This window comes from Lycium barbarum, chromosome 9, assembly GCF_019175385.1.
Source record: "Lycium barbarum isolate Lr01 chromosome 9, ASM1917538v2, whole genome shotgun sequence".
In the NCBI taxonomy this organism is placed as follows: Eukaryota; Viridiplantae; Streptophyta; class Magnoliopsida; order Solanales; family Solanaceae; genus Lycium; species Lycium barbarum.
In genome coordinates this window covers 109204167-109225265 of record NC_083345.1, presented here as the reverse complement: position 1 = coordinate 109225265, position 21099 = coordinate 109204167, and the positions used below count along the sequence as shown (strand labels likewise).

General features: G+C 38.2%; 1 pseudogene; it reads right to left on the bottom strand.

Annotated features, from left to right (window-relative positions):
• Positions 1-363: 363 nt before the first annotated feature.
• Positions 364-14858, bottom strand: LOC132612139 (bifunctional riboflavin biosynthesis protein RIBA 1, chloroplastic-like; annotated as a pseudogene).
• Positions 14859-21099: the final 6241 nt, after the last annotated feature.

Genomic DNA, 21099 nt, shown 5'->3' with positions numbered 1-21099 from the left:
TTTAACTTAGCCCATTTTCACTTGCCCAATTCACTCCATTTAAAAATGGGTTGATTTTTAGCCCAAATTGACTTATGAGTAACTTTGTCAAAATATTTTTAAAATGAACCTTTTTTTTTTGTTTTATATTTTATATATAGCCCTAACAAAAGGAAAAAAAGTCTTATGTGGTCATTGAACAATTCATTAGGAAACAAAAAAAAAACTTGGGTAAGAATTGACTGCGCTATGACCCAGATTTTAGCCCATCTTGACTCAGCTCATCTCAGACCAAGTAACTTTTAGGCGGGTCATTTTACCCATTTTGACATGTTCAGAATCAGCCCAACCCGTCCATTTGACATCCTACGTGAGACAAGGAGGACCGATACCATGTTAAAAGTTAGTTTTATAATCAAGAAAATGATAACTTTCTTTGCAGTGAATACCGTGCACAAATGCCATACTCCCGTGAATCAACAGGTAATCTCAGCTCTTCATTACCATCAACCGTGTCGTGCCCGTCATCTTGCAGGATGTAAGCACGAAGTTTATGTCCCAAACCTATTCCCCTTCCTTCATGTCCCCGGGATATACTAAAACACCCCTCCCAGCTTGCTCAATTTGCTTCATTGCAAGTGCCAACTGCTTACCACAGTCGCATTGGGCTGACCCAAATATGTCGCCGGTGAGACATCCCGAGTGCACTCTGACAAGGACATCTTTCCCATCTCCAATATCACCCTATCCAAATTGAACGTTGCCATGATTGTCAAGAATAATCAGAAGAATACTCCCTATTAAAACAAATCATGTATTCATGGTACTACAATTTTTTTTGTCCAGGTTAACCAGAGAAATGGAGCAGGCGCAGTTACACAAAAGTTAGTGATTATGGTCAGGTCATGTTGCTAGTGTTGGGTAGGAAGAACTTGTTAAAGTTAGTTAATAATTGAAGCTAGCTAAGTTGGTGTGAATGAGAAATAGAGGGTAAAAAGACAATGCAAGGAAAATGAAGTTCAAAGCAAAGTTCCTTTGAAAATGAGTTTTATACCACATTGGTGGTAGAAAAGGAAAGTTATGTGCTTATATTAGAAAGCACTTCCTCTAACTCTTAAAGGGTTGAGAAGAGGGACCTCCCTCGCGCCTTCATCGTTGCTCGGCTCGACTTCGGATTTGGATTGATTGTTAATCTTTTTGGACCAAATTTATTTAAATTCAATCTTCATTTCTGAAATTATTTTGTTTATTTCCGCCGTAAAATATTAATTAGTAATTAATTAAATTTTGGCGGAATAAAATTAAAACTTCCCCAACGTTCTTATTTTTTTCGGAAAAGGCATGGCCTTTCCGAACAGCTACCAAGCCTATTCTGAACAGGCATGTTCGAGGCTATATAAACTGAGGCAATGCCTCAATTTTCGACCACTGAAAAAAATTTCCTTGCATTGCAAATTCTGCATTCTTTTTCCATAAATTAAACTATCGAGTCTTAGTGTGTTTCGTTGACAAATTTGAGTTCGCCGAAGTCGTAGGCGTTTGAGGTACTGCCACTCCTGCGACAGGTATATCCGTTTTATCCTGGGAGGAAATAATCCGTAACCTCGGGTACAGTGAGGGGATTAAATTCCTTAAGGACACATAGTGAATTCTGTGGTCTCGGATATTTCTTAATTTTTGCACACAGTTTTTGTTTTCATTTTCTACTTACTGGTTTTTCCAATTTCTGGTTCTGATTTCCTACAGTTCTGAACACGGGCGAATAACAATCTTAAGGAATTTACTAATTATTTCTGTGTTCATTTGTTGTTGTTTAACGATTACAGAACGTTATTGAAAAAAAAAAGTGTTTTCTTTAACATAAAACAGTGTTGTTCACAAAATAAAAGAAACTTGTATCTCTGTTGTTTGCATGTAACGAACTTGTATGTTATTTGAAGACTAAAATCTTCGGATTTTCTACTCCGGTTGAGATTAAAGTTTTCAGAACTTTCTACTCATTTGGATACTTGATTTGAAAATATAAAAACTTCATCAAGTATACAACATACAGTTTCCTACATTCTGTTTGAAGTTTTTAAATCTGTTTTGTGTAAACTTGATTCGGTTTGAAGAAATAAAATCTTCACCGTTGTGTATTATATTTGTTGTTGTCAAAACAGATTCAGTTCGAAGGTTTTTCGGATTTAAACTGATTCACTGTTTATTAAATTTTTCTGTTGTTTCCTGCGACAGAAATGGGAGACCAAACTCCAAATTTGAATGCTACTGCTACTGCCACACCAGCCCCGGCTCCGACAGAGAAGCCCGGAAAATTCACCGGGATTGATTTCAAATGATGGCAACAAAAGATGTTCTTCTATTTAACTATTTTAAGCCTTCAAAAGTTTATTAAGGAAGACGTTCCGGTTCTGCAGGAATCAACACCTGAGAATGAACGTTTTGTTGTAACTAAGGCATGGAAGCACTCAGATTTTTTGTGCAAGAATTATATTCTTATCGGACTGGAGGATGATCTTTACAACGTCTATATTAATGTGGGAACATCAAAAGAGCTATGGGATGCGTTGGAAAAGAAATATAAAACAGAAGATGCTGGATTAAAGAAGTTTATCGCTGCCAAGTTTCTGGACTACAAAATGGTAGATGGCAAGTCTGTTGTTACTAAAGTTCAAGAGTTGCAGGTTATCATCCATGATCTCCTCGCTGAAGGTATAAATCTAATTAATACCTTTGTCGAAAGTATTCAGTACACTATTACTTACATATTGTTTGGTGTAGGTTTGGTGATTAGTGGGGCGTTTCAAGTTGCGGCAGTGATAGAGAAGTTTCCTCCTTCATGGAAGGACTTCAAAAACTACTTGAAACACAAGCGAAAGGAGATGACACTAGAAGATCTCATCATCCGGTTGAGAATCGAGGAAGATAACAAGGCAACGGAGAAGAAGGCAAATGGGAGATCAACCATAGGGGGAGCACATATTGTTGAAACTGCCCCAACTAATCTGAAAAAGAGGAACAAGGCATCGGGACCAAGGAACTATCCCAATAAGAAGAAATTCAAGGGAAACTGCCACAATTGTGGAAAAATCGGACACAAAGCTGCAGACTGTCGTGCTCCGAAGAAGGAAAAGAAGAAGGGCCAGGCTAATATGGTTGAAACAAACGATGAGGTTGATGACTTGTACGCTATGTTGTCTGAGTGTAACCTAGTGGGAAATCCGAAAAAGTGGTGGATTGACTCTGGCGCCACTCGCCACATTTGTTCTGTTAGAGAAGCCTTTGCTTCATATACTCCCGCCGGGCCCGACGAGACCATATATATGGGAAATTCTGCAACGGCCAAGATTGAAGGTTATGGAAAGATACTGCTGAAGATGACCTCTGGCAAGGTGGTGACTCTCAACAACGTCTGTCATGTTCCTGAAATTAGAAAAAATCTAGTATCTACCGGACTTCTAGTGAAGAAGTGTGTTTATGTTTCTGACAAGGTTGTAATAAGTAAGAACGAGATGTACATAGGAAAAGGTTACCTCACAGAGGGCCTTTTCAAACTGAATGTAATAGTTGTTGCTAATAATAATAAAGTTTATGCTTCGTCTTACTTGATTGAGTCAAATGATTTATGGCATTCACGTTTAGGACATGTCAATTATAAAACCTTGCGGAAAATGATTAGTTTGGAAGTATTGCCTAAGTTTGAATGCAATCAACCAAAATGTCAAATCTGTGTTGAATCTAAGTATGTTAAACATCCTTATAAGTCAATTGAAAGGAATTCAAGTCCTTTAGCCTTAATCCATACAGATATTTGTGACATGAAGTCAATCCCATCTCGCGGTGGAAAGAAGTACTTCATACCTTTTATTGACGATAGTACGCGGTATTACTACGTTTATTTACTTAATAGTAAAGATGAAGAAATTGAAGCATTCAAGCAGTACAAAACTGAAGTTGAGACCCAACTTAACAAAAAGATTAAAATGATAAGGAGTGAAGGGGCGGTGAATATAAATTTCCTTTTGAACAAATATGTTTGGAATATGGCATCATTCATCAAACAACTGCCCCTTACTCGCCACAATCAAACGGAATTGCGGAAAGGAAAAATAGAACACTGAAAGAAATGATGAATATCCTGTTAATAAGTTCTGGTTTACCCCAGAACTTGTGGGGGGAAGCTGTTCTAACAGCTAGTCGAATACTCAATCGAGTGCCCCATAGCAAAACCAAATCTATTCCATACGAAAAGTGAAAAGGAAGGAAGCCCAATTTGGAATATTTCAAAGTGTGGGGGTGTTTGGCCAAGGTGCAAGTTCCTAAACCCAAAAGGCTAAAAATAGGACCTAAAACCGTTGATTGTGTTTTCATAGGATATGCCACAAATAGTAAGGCATATCGGTTTCTAGTTCACAAATCTGAAAATCCCGACATTCAGGTAAATACGGTAATTGAATCAGATAATGCTAACTTCTTTGAAACCATATATCCGTATAAAAAGGAATGTGAGTCATCTAGCAAAGAATCTAAATGACCTCGGGAAGAAACAAAGGAAAATATTCCTGATGAGGAAAATCCAAGACGCAGCAAGCGTCAAAGGACGTCTACTTCCTTTGGACCAGAATTTCTAACATTTTTGTTGGAAAATGAGCCTCAAACTTTCAACGAAGCTATGTATTCATCGGAAGCTCAATTTTGGAAAGAGGCAATCAATAGTGAGATAGAATCCATATTGAACAACCATACTTGGGAATTGGTTGATCTTCCTCCAGGGAATAAACCTTTAGGTTCCAAATGGATTTTCAAGCGGAAAATGAGAGCTGATGGTAGTATTGATAAATATAAGGCAAGACTAGTTGTTAAAGGATTTAGACAACGAGAAGTTCTTGATTACTTTGATACATACTCGCCGGTAATGAGGATTACATCTATTCGGGTGTTAGTAGCGTTAGCCGCTTTGTACGGTCTTGAAATCCATCAAATGGATGTGAAAACAGCCTTCCTAAATGGAGAGTTAGAGGAAGAAATTTACCTGGAACAACCTAAAAGGTTTGTAGTTCCAGGGAAAGAGAAGGTGTGTCGACTTGTTAAGTCTCTTTACGGACTAAAACAAGCACCCAAATAGCGGCATGCAAAATTTGACCATATGATGCTGTCAAATGGATTCAAGATAAATGAGTGTGATAAATGTGTCTACATTAAGAACACTCCGAACCACGTCATCATTGTTTGTTTGTACATGGATGATATGTTGATAATGAGTAACGACATTGCTAACATAAATGCTACTAAGCGTATGCTTGCTAGCAAGTTTGATATGAAAGACTTAGGAGTTGCCGATTTAATTCTGGGAATTAAAATCCATAAGACTCCTCAAGGTCTAGCATTGTCTCAATCTCATTATATTGAAAAGGTACTTGAAAAGTTCAAGTATTTGGACTTTAAAGTTGCAAAGACGGCAATTGATATGAACCTTGCTCTTGCAAAGAATAAAGGTGATAGTCACTCTTAATTGGATTATGCCAGAGTGTTGGGAAGTTTGATGTATATCATGAACTGTACGCAACCCGATATTGCATGCGCTATAAGTAAACTAAGTCGCTACATTAGTAATCCCGACCAAAATCATTGGTTGACAATGAAACGAGTTTTTGGGGTATTTGAAACATACTCAAAACTTTGTTTTGCATTATAATAGGTATCCTGCAGTTATTGAAGGATACAGTGATGCAAATTGGATCACCGGTTCAACTGAAACTAAATCCACAAGTGGATACGTTTTTACCATAGGTGGAGGAGCAGTGTCATGGAAGTCATCCAAACAGACATGTATCGCCCGCTCTACAATGGAATCTGAGTTCATAGCTTTAGACAAAGCCGGTGAAGAAGCTGAATGGCTCCGGAATTTCTTAAAAGATAATCCATTTTGGCCCAAACCGTTGGCTCCTATATGCATACATTGCGATAGCCAAGCGGCAATAGGAAGAGCTGGGAGCGTTATGTACAACGGAAAGTCTCGTCACATACGACGAAGACATAATACCGTTAGACAACTACTCTCTAGTGGAATTATCACAATTGACTATGTTAAGTCAAGAGATAATATGTCGGATCTACTAACTAAAGGCCTAACTAGAGAGGTGGTTGAAAGATCATCGAGGGGAATAGGACTATGGCCGAGGACAGGTCATCGTGGCGGTAACTCTACCTAGAAGACTAGAGATCCCAAGATCTAGGTTCAAAGAGATCAAACAAAGTCATTGATGACGGTTCAACATTGTCACAATAACCTTTTAGTCCATTCTCGTGATGAGACAATGTTCAGTACCAGGATAAAACATTACGACTTTTTAATGGTTTCTAAGTTTGATACGGGGTATATCAAATAGTGTATCTACGGGATAACACATTTAGAAATCACCTATGTAAGTGTGAAGTGTAAGCCGCTTCAAGGAGAATTCTGTAAGGCCAATTCTCTACGCACTTATGAACCAGGCAGTGTTCATGGCTGAAACGAACAAAACAATGAGAGCCAAAGATGGTTAAAGGGTTAATTGTGTGACATGTGGTTGTCTAGGTATACACCAAATCTCGACGGTTCAAAGATATCAAATCTACCGATTGACCGAGTATATCCGACATATATTCACTACGGAAAGTTCAAAGAGAAATCTACTTATTCAGATGCGATTAATCCTTGCTTACGAATCACACAGTTTTTTGTCATGCATGTTTTTCATCATATAGCCATTCCCCATTCATGTGGGGGATTGTTAAAGCTAGTTAATGATTAAAGCTAGCTAAGTTGGTGTGAATGAGAAATGGAGGGAAAACAGTTAATGGAAGGAAAATGAAGTTCAAAGCAAAGTTCCTTTGAAAATGAGTTTTGTACCACATTGGTGGTAGAAAGAGAAAGTTATGTGCTTATATTAGAAATCACTTCCTCTAGATCTTAAAGGGTTGAGAAGAGGGACTCCCCTCGCGCCGTCGCCGTCGTCGTCGCTCGGCTCGGCTTCGGCTTTGGATTTGGATTTAGTCTAATTAATTGATAATCTTTTTGGACCAAATTTATTTAAATTCAATCTTCATTTTCTGAAATTATTTTGTTTATTTCCGCCGTAAAATATTAATTAGTAATTAATTAAATTTTGGCGGAATAAAATTAAATTCTTATTTTTTTCGGAAAAGGCATGGCCTCTCCGAACAGCCACCAAGCCTATTCTGAACAGGCATGTTCGAGGCTATATAAACTGAGGCAATGCCTCAATTTTCGACTATTGAAATTTTTTTCCTTGCATTGCAAATTCTGCATTCTTTTTCCAGAAATAAAACTATCGAGTCTTAGTGTGTTTCGTTGCCAAATTTGAGTTCGCCGAAGTCGTAGGCGTTTGAGGTATCGCCACTTCTGCGACAGGTATATCCGTATTATCCTGGGAGGAAATAATCCGTAACCTCGGGTACAATGAGGGGGTTAAATTCCTTAAGGACACACAGTGAATTCTGTGATCTCGGATATTTCTTAATTTTTGCACACAGTTTCTATTTTCGTTTTCTACTTACTAGTTTTTCCAGTTTCTGGTTCTGGTTTCCTACAGTTCTGAACACGGGCGAATAACAGAACTACCAAATCATCTAAAAAGAGATATAGCATGTTAGGCAGTTAGGCCAAGCTTCTAATCAACTTATATTGAAAAGTATCTTTCAGAAAAGTACTTTTGGTGAGAAGCAGTTTGCACGTCAATTTAAAAAACACTTTTGAGCAACAATTAGTGTTTGGTCAAACTTTTAAAAATGTATTTCTTAGTGTATTGTGTCAAAAGTACTTTTTAGGAAAAACTATTTTTTTCAGCTTCAGCTTCTACTCAAAAGCACTTTTTTCTATCCTAAACTCTTGGCCAAACACCTCAACTTTCTAAAATAAACACTTTTGACTTCTCAGGAACTTGGCCAAACAGGTTTATAAAACTACATAGAATATGAAAGGAGCAGTATACTGAGCCCTCTAATCACAACTTTACTTACTTTGCCATGGCAATATGCTCAATTCCATCCAAGACAGGCTTAAAGTAGTAGGCTTTAAAAGGTCCCCACATTGTTGGTATTGGTGCAGCAGCAGCTAGCTCCGCCAGTTTCTGTCTTTTCCTTCTATACCTGCCATACGATATGGAAGTCACTTCTTCACACTTGAAGCAAGACTAATCGCGAAAGAAATAAATAAGAGTTGGCTTTACAAAGTACTCTCTGACACTAAATATTAATGAACTAGCGGTTAGTCCTGCTATCTTGAGACTACAGTTTTAGTGTACTTCAGTAAACTGGAAAGATTTCAACTTATGACCTATAAGCCTATTCGATTTGCCCGATTAATAATCACTACTTGGAGGGACACTCCGTCCGTTTCAATTTATGTGAATCCATTTTCTTATTAGTCCGTGTCAAAAAAAATATCTCTTTCTAAATTTGAAAACAATTTATCTTTATGCAATGATTTATAGTCACACAAAATATATGTGACTCATTTAACACCATAAGTTTAAAAATCGTCTCTACTTTCTTAAACTACGTGCCCAGTCAAATGAGTTCACATAAATTGAAACGTAGAGAGTATAACTTTTTCCTAGACCATGATTTTCTTAAAAAGTTTTTAAATAACTTTTATATTTTTGCAAAATCCCGGTATATAGTTCTCGTTATGCCGTTTCTGAATGTAAGAAATTACTTTCGGGGAAAAGAAATCGATGTACAGAATTAATTCTAAAAATTGGACTGGTTGACGGTTGACTCTTCGAATCATGTCATTCTTTCGCAATGGAGGGGTTTTGTCAGGGGTTGCTTTGGCGAGTTGATAAGTCAATAACCAGAATATTAATCGCAAGTAAGGTTTTAAGGTTGTACAATACAAGTCACTTGTACTGTTCCCTCAATATTCCAAGGTACAACATTTTCAGCCTTCATGAGTAGAGTATACACAACCTCAGTTGAATTAACTTTTTTGAAATGCATCTATTCTCTAACTCGACCAGCATTCAAATTTTGTTACTTCAAGAAGCAGATTCTCATTATCAAGCTCTCAGTCCCTACTTCCTTTACAGTTAATTGAAATACAAAGTATTAGCAACATCTCAAAAATTCTTCAATTTCTTCTGTCATGTCAAAGGATGTTACTCAGTTGAAAATAATTGATGTTTTAGGCTTGGACACATGGATTAAAGAAATCACTTACTTCAAAAAAATAAGAGGAATTCTGACTAAAATATCCTTTTTCTTTTTAGGTTGCCATAATTATTATGAAGATTAGGAATGTGTCAAGGGATAATTTGATAAAATAATTAAATACCTTCTTGATTTTGTAAAACATTATATTTTAGACCAACTTCTAAGAGGCTAAAATATCAATTATTCTGGACTGGAGGGCATATCTAGAACAATTAGCTTTCTTTTCTTGGGATACGCACAGGGTTATTAGTGTTAGAATTGTGAGGGTCTGTGTGCACCAATCCTCTCCAGACCTCACCTATGAGATCACATAGGATATAATATTGTTGTTGTTAATGGCTTTGCATTTATATATCAAGACTTTACCTGATCAAATTGGCAATGGATACAATCTTTAAGTTCTCAGCCTGAGCAAATTGACGAAGCCTCGGCAACCTGGCCACGGAACCGTCATCATCCACAATTTCACAAAGAACGGGCAACAGGGTCCAGCCCAGTCAATACAGCAAGATCAACAGAAGCTTCAGTATGACCAACTCTTTTTAGCACCCCTCCTCCTCTATACTTGAGTGGGAAAATGTGTCCAGGTTGGTTGAAATCCTCGGGTTTTGAATCACCAGATGCTAGAGTCAAAACTGTTTTTTGCCCTATGACGAGCGGATACACCTGTTGTGGTACCATATTTTGCATCCTATCAGATCCAACTAATTGGTGTCAGACAAAAATGAGTCGTGGACACTAAGCAAATATCAGTGCAACATGCCCTATAGTATATGCTTTTGACTTCTGAACACGGAGCAACTCAAACCAGCCCAAGGGCAATCATAGATCATAATAAATTACAACAACATACCCAATGAAGTCCCACAAGTGGGGCCTGGGGAGGGTGGGGTGTGCGCAAACCTTACCCTTATCTTTGTGGGTAGAAATGTTATTTTCGTTAGACTCTCGGCTAAAGAAAAACGGTTTTCAGAAAAGGTCTGAAAAGAATGCAAGAGGCAAAAAACAAAAAAAGCTATGATGAAAAAATTGAACACAAGAAAGTACCGACAACAAAAATAGTAAAAATAACCAAAGTAACTCATCATAAATTAATTAATTTTTTTTTTTTAAATATCTCTTTTTTTTTTTTTCTCAGGCCAAAGAGTAGCTTCTGAAACTATAAAAAAAAGTAGTGGACAACAGGACTTACCACAGAAACAGTGAAAGCAGTATTGAGTTTCTCCTCATTTTCTTTGGCGCGGCACCATGAGTGGAAGTTGAAGCCTATCTAGATCTTCACCTTCCATACTTACACACACAATTCTAGTTCCATATTTTACAATGAAGGCCATTGCTTCAGGTGTCACCAATTGTGCTGCCATTATTAGATCACCCTCATTTCTCTGTCTTCATCATCTACAACAATCACCATCTGCAAGTCTTTTTCCAAATTACTAAGAGATGAATGTATAAGTTTCGAAGTGTCCTCCTCTAATAGAGGCGGAGAATTAGAGAGTTCTATACCTCAATTGCAGAATTTTGAAAAGAGATAAGTGCAGTCAATACCATTCGGTGATCTTATTTACCAAATAGCCTACAAATCTATAGGTTTTGTAAATTCAAGTGTAGTACATATAATGTACATATTGTATACACAAATATACATAATCAGTTTATATGTTTTTTGTATATTTTGGCTAGTGCCGTAATTAACTTCGGCCGACTAGCCAAAAATGAAAAAAGCCCTTTAGAAAACAAGCAAAACAAAAGAAGTCCACATCTTAGGAGCAACGTTGCCCTGACGGATGTCTTCAATAGCCTCCGGAATAGAAGAGAATCCTTCAACGGTATGATCCAAGTCAAATTCATCAATACCAGAGAGAAACCCACTTCTGTTTCTAGTTATTCTGCGGCAGGTGTTCCAAAAGCTATTTCATCAGGTTGATTCTGAATTCCAATTTGTTCTGCTTCGTGATTAACAAAAGAACCATTTTCTGCACCTTGGTTGTTAAAACAAGACCAAACATCGTCTTCTCCTGATAATAGTGTAGGCCTTAGTATTCTGCTACCACTTTTGAAGACTTTCTAGCAAAACTTAGCATAATATTCTTACTCTATCAATAATATTATCTATCATGTGAATTTTCAAGTCAAAGTACTGTTATATAAACACTTTACACAGATTAACCTTCGCTTGGCTTGGAAAGATATATGTGTTCTTGCAGATAACTACTCAGCACCAGTTAGTTGTTTTCCAGTTTATTGGAGCAAACCACAAGGGCTACAATTCAAAATCAACACTGATAGGAGCTCAGTGAAGGAAAGGAAGAAGGCTGGAGTAGGTGGTATAGTCAGAGATCATGAAGGAAAAATGATACTTCCTCCGTCCAAAAAAGATTGTCCTCTTTTGACTTGGCACAAAGTTTAAGAAATAAAGGAAGACTTTTGAAATGTATGGTCCAAAACAAGTCTTAGATATTTGTGTGACTGTAAATTATCTCGTAAAGTTAAATTGTTTCTAAATATGGAAAGGGGACAATCTTTTTGGGACAGACTAAAAAGGAAAGGAGGATAATTTTTTTGGAACAGAGGGAGTACTAGCTTTCTCAGAATCCATTGGATATTGCAGCAACAATGAAGCAGAAATTAAGGCTGCTCAAGTTGGACTCCATTACTACTCTAGTTTGGGGCTGAAAAACGTCATATTAGAGATGGATTCAAAGCTGATAGCGGACATGATCACAGGAACAAGCAAACCATCATGGAGATTTCAACACAAGTTAGAAGACATCCAAGGAACATTAAACAGGTTAGAAGGAATATAGCCCATCACTGCTACAGAGAGGCAAACTCAGTAGTAGATATTCTTTCTAAATAAGGCTCTATTAAAGGTCTGAATAGTGTCTTCCAAGACCCTCAACACTTATCTAGGATTGCTATTGGTGTTTATAGACTGGATAGAAGTGGAATGGCCAATTTCAAGATTAGGAAAAAGAAAGTAGGCATTGGCTAAAGTGTATAGAACAAATGGTGAATCTCACAAATGATGAAGAATCATCATTTCTTCTAAATATTTTTTTGAGAATTTACAGGTTAGAGAGGATACCCCTCTGTTTGTGCAAGAATGGTCTGTCATTCTTTGCAGGATTGTTACTTTGTAATTATCCCCTTTTGCTCTCCTGGAAATAATAAAATGAAAATTTCAGTTAAAAAAAAAAAAAAAAAAAAAAAAAACTTAGCGAGGACAAATCTGTTTTGTAGTTTGCTGTAGTTGGATTGACAAAATACAGACCATGGTCGGACCTAATAAGAAAGAGAACATGAAAAACAATTATATGGGAAGCCTTATATCAGAAGACAAGATGGAAAGCAAGACAAGTAACACCTTCTCGTGCACTTCATCCCATACCGATATGCTCATAATCACACATTCCAGAACATATTTCAAAGCTATTGTTTTTCTCCACTTGTCAAGTAAAAACACTAACTTCCGTATAAACACCGCAAAAAACAAATGTAACAAAAATAACCATTGGAGCTAATCGTGTTTGGATACCCAATTTCAAGACCATGTTTTATTGACAATTAAACCTCAACACCTAGCTAGTTTGCCTTGGCTATGTGGGTTGTTATATTCATTTCACTCCATTTGGACCTGTTCCTATATGGGTTATTATATTCATTTCACTCCATTTGGACCTGTTCCATTCCAATACTCAATAACTTGTCTTTTAGGATAAATTAGTCGTTCTCTAAATCTCAAACTTATCCCAACGCGGCATACAATCTCTAAGAAAACTAATGAGACTTGTCAAATAGCAAACCTAATGTAAGTGTACCAAAAAAGTCTAAACCAACCAACTAGCTCATTTAGATACTTTGTTTCCATCATGTTCTGTTCTTACTAAGTCATGATAGATTCAAGGAGATTGCAGGTCTTTTCTGAAACAACTTTCCTCCGTCGAACTTTAGGTCCAACCATCATGGTGCATGTCACATCTATGAACTGACAAATTTGAAGCTCTAGCGAGGACATTACAGATAGAAACACTAAGAGTCCACCAAAAACAGATAAGGACCAGGTTCCTTATCTGTTCCCTCAAGTAAAAAACAGAAAGTAAATGAGACACAAAATTTACGTGAAAAACTCCTTGTTCAAGGGATTAAAAACCATGACCTACACCAGTAGGATTTTCAACTTCACTAACTGAGTAACGTTTTCAGATTATAAGCCTTTTGCAACCAAGGAATTAGCCCACTAATCCCTCCCCTTACAATAACTCGATTGCAAGCACTCTCTTGACTAACTCTAGCCAACAACCAAACGATTCAACTAACTCTAGCTGAACCTCAACTCACCATAACTAACTATAGTCAGGCGTTTACATAAAAAGCTTAATAAATCAAATACCCACAAAAGCCTTTCTTAACAGAAGCATAATATTTAGAGCAAGAAGACAAAGACTAAACAACATAGGACTTAAGACATCTTCAGTCTTGGGATCTGGTCCTTGGAGTTATTTAGTCTTGATCTTGAGAGCTCAGAGAAAACTGTGGCGGCTGATCTTTTCAACAATGAGAATAATATATTTTGAAGTGCTAGGTCAAACAAATGCCAACATGTTGTTTATATAGGGAACCAATGAGAGCATGTGAGGATCATGTGAGTGGCATGTAATATGGATAGAGACGTTGCAATGATCCTTGTCTTTTACCCGACATGCAGCTACTGTTCCGCTGTGGCTCTGCAAGTCGAAACAGTGCCACAGCTTTACAGCTGTCACGTTCATACAGTGCCCAGGGAACCTGATCCTTGGTTTAAATGTCGATCGTCAAAACTATGAAGTGTCATAACTTATCAATTTCCCCCTTTTTGATATTGACAAACTCATAAGTAATATTCCCCCTGAGAACCAGATTCCCCTGCAGATTTGACCTCAACAACATGTAGCATATAGCATTCTCATTTAGAATCATTTGTTAAAAACACACACACACACACACACATATCTGAGAAATCTTCCCCCTTTTGGCATCATTGAAAAGAAGCATTAGTTGGTGTATGCTTTAAGAAGTTCAGAAACATTAACTGAAGCCACTGGGGCAACGCATCAGGAGTACCAACAGAAACAACAAAGCAACATGAAGGAAAACATATGCAAAAATCAGAAAGATTGCTAGTCAGAACAATATTTTGGAACAAAAATATAATAATCAATTCAACACAAACATACTAAATTAATTGCCAAAATGCTAATGTCACCAATACAGAGAACAACAAAGAAAATAACTAAGGACAGGTTTCAAGAATTAGGCTGAAAGGAAGGTCAGGTTCTGGCAGGGTTAGATGGGTTGACAGGGTTGAAGGCTTTGAACATCATATCCAGCCTAGCATCCGCAACTTTGTGGTTAGACAAGATTTGTTCCTGGAGTTCTGCAACTTTCTACGTGAGGCTAGAGTTATGCTCTCTCAACTCAATTTCTTTCGCTATATAACCACTAAGACCAGGTCCCTCCACTTTCAGTCTGGTGATTTCAGCTTCCAACAAGGTGTTCTCAACCTGCAACCTCTCAACATCAGCCAAGATTTTCTCATTCGCCTCAATCAGACCTGAGATAGTGGATGTGGTTCCTGCTCCTTCCTTGTTTGGAACAAATTCACACTCCTCTAGTGTGGACATAGAGAACATTTGCTTCTAGGTCCCTTTGGAGGCTTTTCCCGTAGGTACTTTGAAATGCTCAAACACTTTGGTAAGGAGAAAGCTATAGGGAAGACCATGTTTGCCATCCTTGACATCCACCACCTTTATCATGTGTTGCAACATTATCCCAAGCAGACTGATCATGTGGCCATTATCCAGAATTTCCATAAGGACCATGTCCGTAGCAATACACCTTTTCTCAGTCCCGAGGAAGCATGACCTTGTTCACAAACTCAAAGAGCAACTGATACTGAGACTTCATTTGTTTCTTACATATAGTCTCAATGGTCACTTGCTCTCCCCTTTTGACTATGTGAAGCTTGATGTCCGCAGTAGCCTTGTCTCCTTCCTCCAGTCTACTTACTCCGTCAGTTGGAACACCAAGACTTGTTCCCAACTGCTCTTCGTCGAGGTTGAACTCCACTGTACCAACTTTGCAAACCAATGAGTGATCATCAGTGTACCTAAGGTTTATAAAGAAGTCGGCTACTTCTTTTTCATAAGTCATTGCTGGACCTTCCATCAATTGCTCCCATTTTTTAGATTTGAGCACTGCTATTAATTCCTCTAACGCTTTGTGTCCAATAATCTCTGGGTCAATCACTCTAACCAGTAAAACTTTCTGCCCTTTTATATTTTTTTGTCTTTCCTCCTCCAATTCTTGTTGTCCTTTCTTTGAGGAACCAGGTCCCTCTGTACTAACTCGTCTTCTTTTGAAGGAACCTGCCTCCTCACTAATAGCGCTTTTTCTTTTCTTAAGGGATTTTGACACCTTTTTCCCTTTTGCCACTGCTTCTTCCTTTTCACTCTCTTCATCATTTTCACTATCACCTCCTTCATCCACAATTCTCTCCTCAACAGCCATGGATTTTTTGTTTTTTTGGAATTTTTCCTGACGAAAGTGGCTTCCTCCTCCTCTTCTTCTTTATCAGACACAGTAATCACCTCTTCCTCTTGATCTCTCAACTTACTCAAATTTGCTAATATTACTTGCCTCCACTTCCTACCAGTAGTCTTTTCTTTGTTAACCTGTAAGGCAGAGTCTAATCTTGACTAAGACTTCTGCCTAGTGGTAAGAGGTCTCTTTCTTTGTTTATGAGCAGGTTTTCTATCTGCAAAATGTTTTCTCCTACTTTCCCCCTTTTTCATCTTGTTAGCAGCCCCAGACCTCTGCTTATATATAGTTCTCAATAAAATATCATCATCGGAGTTTATCTCATTACCTTCAGAGTTAACCTTCTCAGAGTGGCTAGAGGAACCTGGTTCCTCTTCTGAAGAGGCTTTCCTTTCAGGTGAAGGTTCTTTCTAAGGAACTGTGATTGTAGACACTGATTTTGAGGCAAACGCTATCTCAGAAGGACCAGTTCCCTCTGTCACCACAGTATGACCTAAACTATCCTGTCCTGAGTTGGAGCACCTACTTTCTCAGTCTCCATCTCTCCATTGTTACCAGGTACGGTATCAACAACATCATCTACCCTATCCTTAGCAGTTTCATCACACGTTACTACACCTTTACCCAAATCACCAAAAACATCCATATTTGTAAGAGAAGTTGGGTTACCTGAGCTTTGAGAAACTTCCCTTAAGTTCCCCTTTTCAGTTGCACATACAGTCTCTATTTCCACTCCTTGACTAGTCACTTCCATACCGTAAATCATCCTTCTCAGGAATTTCCGCAGACGCCTCAAGATGTTGAGAAGTTATCATATTATGAGTGCTTCCTTCCGAATTGGGTTTCTCAGGGAAAGTGGAAGTAGGCACAAACTTCTTTGGGATTTGGCTTTTACGAGTTCTAGATGAACCAGCAGCAGGTTTTAGTAAGGACATTTTAGGGTTTTGGTCTTTTGGAGAGGGGACTGTTGGAGACGATGAACTTGTTTGTGGGTTGGTTGAAGTAAGCTTTTTTAGAGAGGAAAGAGAGGGTTTGGCTTCTGAGGCACTAGGGAATGAAGCCTCTTAGTTTGACATGATCGATTTTGGAGCAAGGAAATATGAGAAGATATGAGCGATGAAGCCTTGACTGTTAAGAGTAAAGTGAGATAGAGAATTTTACAGTTTGGGTTTTAAAAGGTGGGTGAAGGAACTGGTTCTTATTGGCATAACAAAACGTTTCATTTAAGTAGGGTCGATTTTGAAGAACTGTAATGATTCAATTTTGGGATTTTGAAAGGGAGGCGGCAACAAATGATAACATGGCAGTTGACAATTTACGAGTATGTAAGTAGTGAATGGACTACTAACCTGAGTCAGAGGGACCAGGTCTCTTGACTATTTTTGACAAAGCTTAGGCAGTAACTCTGAAATATGCAATGTCTCCGGTGCTTACGTTTTCCTGAGAGTGTCATGCGCGCATACCTGTAATAGTATAAGGGTGAGTAGATTTCTCCAAAAAACACTTTAAGCATTATACCTTTCCTCTTGACATAGTCAATCATTAAGGGGCAATTAGTTGAGCTTGATCAAGCCCATTTCCAGACGATTCCTTTCAAAGTGTTCTCTGCTCATGCCTTGGTGAAGATATCTGCAATTTGATCTTCTGTGTTGCAGAACTTCATGCAAATCAACCCCTTCTCCACATTATCCCTTAGGAAATTATGTCTCACATCAATGTGTTTGGTTCTTTTATGGTGCACTGGATTTTTTGCCATATTAAATGCACTGGTATTGTCACATAATAGAGGCACACAATCAGTGAAGACACCAAAATCCTCAAGTTGTTGTGTCATCCACGGCAATTGAGCGCAGCAAGAGGCAGAAGCCACATACTCAGCCTCAGCAATAGAGAGAGCCACTAAGTTTTGTTTCCTTGTTCCCCATGAGATCAAGCATGACCCCAGAAAATGTGACATTCCAGAGGTACTCTTTCTATCTACCAAGTAACCAGCATAATCAGCATTAGCAAAACCAACCAAGTCAAAATTATCTCCAGAGCGATAGAAGAGGACCAGGACCTGTGAACCCTTAAGATACCTCAATATTTTTTTAGCAGCTTTCAAATGAGACTCTTTAGGACTTGATTGGAACCTAGCACACAGCCCTACACTAAACACAATATCAGACTTGCTAGCAGTTAGGTATAGTAGTGACCCAATGATACCTCTATACATGGTTTCATTCATAGAAGGACTAGGTTCATCCATGTCCAGCTTAGTAGCAGTTCCTATAGGGGTATCAATAGGCTTTGCATTTTCCATTTCAAGTCTTTTAAGCATCTCCTTGATGTACTTTTATTGACTAATTATGGTGCCCTTTTGATATTACTTGACTTGCAGTCCTAAGAAGAAGTTTAGCTAACCCATTATGCTCATTTAAAATTCACTTCCCATTAGCTTAGCAAACTCTTCACATAGGGAATCAAGAGTGGCACCAAAGATGATGTCATCAACATATACTTGCACAATCAAAAGATTCTTCCCTCTTTTCTTTAGAAACAGAGTGTTGTCAATTCTACCTTTTGTAAACCTATTTTCCAGAAGAAACTTTGATAATCTTTCATAGCATGCTCGAAGAGCCCGCTTTAAGCCATAGAGAGTTGTCAAGCTTGAAAACATGCTCAGGATGATCATGACTTTCAAAGCCAGGGGGATGTTTGACAAAGACCTCTTCTTTCAAGTATCCACTAACAAATGCACTTTTGACATCCATTTGGAACAATTTGAATTGCATATAGGATGCAAAAGCAATTAGAATCCTGATTGCCTCCATCCTTGCCACTGGTGCAAAAGTCTCATCGTGGTCAATACCCTCTTCTTTATTATACCCTTGAACTGCTAGTCTTATCTTGTTTCTTATAGTGTTTCCAAACTCATCAAGCTTGTTGCGAAACACCCACCTAGTCCCAATCACTGTTCTGTCTGTTGATCTAGGGACCAGGTGTCACACCTTGTTCCTTTTAAATTGATGAAGCTCTTCTTGCATAGCACTAATCCAGTCAGCATCTTTCAATGCCTCCTTGATATTCTTGGGCTCAATTTGAGAAATGAATGCAGAGTAGGAAAACATGTTTCTTACCTTAGACCTGGTTTGGATGCCGGAGTCTAAGGGAGAGATTACATTTTCGAGAGGGTGAGATCTTTTGTGCTTCCAATTGGATACTAAAACTTCAGTGCTTGAGGGACCAGGTGCCTCCACGTTTGATTTATCATTCGCATCTACAGATCCATGATCTCCACTTCTTTGATCAGCACTAGGAGTACTTGACACAGCATCAATTACTCTATCTTCAGCTTCAAGTGGAGTGATGGAGGGACCAAGTACCTTGGCATCATCTGGATATTCTGCTACATCTTCTTGATTGCTTGCCTTAACTTGATTCATCATTTCAGATTTACCATTTGTGATTTCTAGGACCTCATTTGGAATTGAGAGGTCTCTATCATCTGCTTAACCACTTTATGTCCCTTTGCTTCCCAACTCATCTGTCTCATCAAAGATCACATGCACACTTTCTTCTACAATTTGAGTTCTCTCGTTGAAGACTTTATATTTCTTATTGTGAGAGGAGTACCCGAGAAACATTCTTTTATCACTTTTAGCATCAAACTTTCCTAAGGCCTCTTTACCATTGTTGAGAATAAAGCATTTGCATCCAAAAGCCTTAATGTAAGTTAGCTTGGGTTTCTTTCCACTCAGCAACTCATAGGGTGTTTTCTTAAGCAAGGACCTAATCATACACCTATTGATCAAATGACAAGCAGTGTTAACAGCTTCTGCCCAGAAGCTTTTGGGCACATCACTTGCAATCAGTATTGTTCTTGCCATGTCTTTAAGTGTCCTGTTTTTCCTTTCCATAACACCATTTTGCTGAGGTGTTCTACAGGCAGAGAAGTTGTGACTAATCCCATTTTCAGCACAGAATTCATTAAAGTTAGCATTGTCAAATTCAGTGTCATGATTAGATCTTATACTTACAACTTGATGTCCCAGCTTCACTTGAATCTGTTTCACAAAGGCTACAAACACATGGAATGCTTCATCCTTGGTTCTTAAAAATAGAGTCCAAGTGAATCTTGAAAACTCATCACCAATCACAAATATATACTTCTTGCCACTTCTGCTTTGAATCCTCATAGGCCCACAAAGATCCATATGAAGAAGCTCAAGTGGCCTAGAGGCGCTTACTTCCTTCTTTGGTTTAAAGAAGGTCCTGACCTGCTTCCCTTTTATGCATGCATCACACACCTTGAGATCTTTGAACTTGACATTTAGTAGCCCAGGGACCAGGTCCTTTGACACAAGTTTGTTCAACAGAGTGAAGCTTGCATGTCCCAGTCTCATGTGCCACAGCTCAGCATTATCATCCATAACACTGAGACAAGTCAAGTCACCATCATCAGATGAGCCAAAATCTGCTGCATGGATGTTTTTGTATCTTTTTGTAGTTAGTACCACTTCACCAGTCTTAAGATTGGTGATAGTGCACACATGATACAAGAACTCCACTCTGTTCCGTTTGTCGCAGATTTGGGACACACTTAGCAGATTGTAACTTAAACCCTTCACATAGTACACATTCTCAATAGCATGGGAGAGTGTCTTGTTAATTTTTTCAATACTAAGAATATATCCTTTCTTTCCATTACCAAAAGACATACTCCTACCTTTTAAGGCCTTGAGTGAGAGAAATATTTACATCCTACCAGTTATGTGCTTTGAGCAGCCACTATCCACGAACTATTTTTGACTGCTCCCTCTCACGCTAGCCTGCAAACAAAGTCATTTGTTAGACTTTGGAACCCAAGCCAACTTGGGTCCCTTGTAATCATAGAATGGTTGAATAAGAGGTCTATTCGCCTATGCAAGTAACACAAATTTCACCTTGCAGGGACCAGGTCCCGCATTCTTGGGTTTGTTTTTAATGTAAACTTTATTTCTGTGTACAAACTGAAATCTTGCTTTGCAAGAGACTTTGTAATGATCATTATTGCCACAATGGGCGCAAAGCAAATTATCAGTCACAGAAACGTACTTGCTATGAGGATTGAACGGGGTCTTGGCCTTTCTATAACCAATACCCTGTTTACCATCAATACCCTTGCACATAGCAACAACTTTATCTGAGGAACATGTCCAAGAAGGGACTTATCAAGCTCAATTTTCATACGTCTTAAGTCCTCTTGAAGTTGCTTATTTTTCTCTAGCTCAGCAGAGAGATTCATTTTAGCCTTTTTGAGTTCACTTTCAAGCTTAAACTGAATCTCACTACCCATTTGTTTTC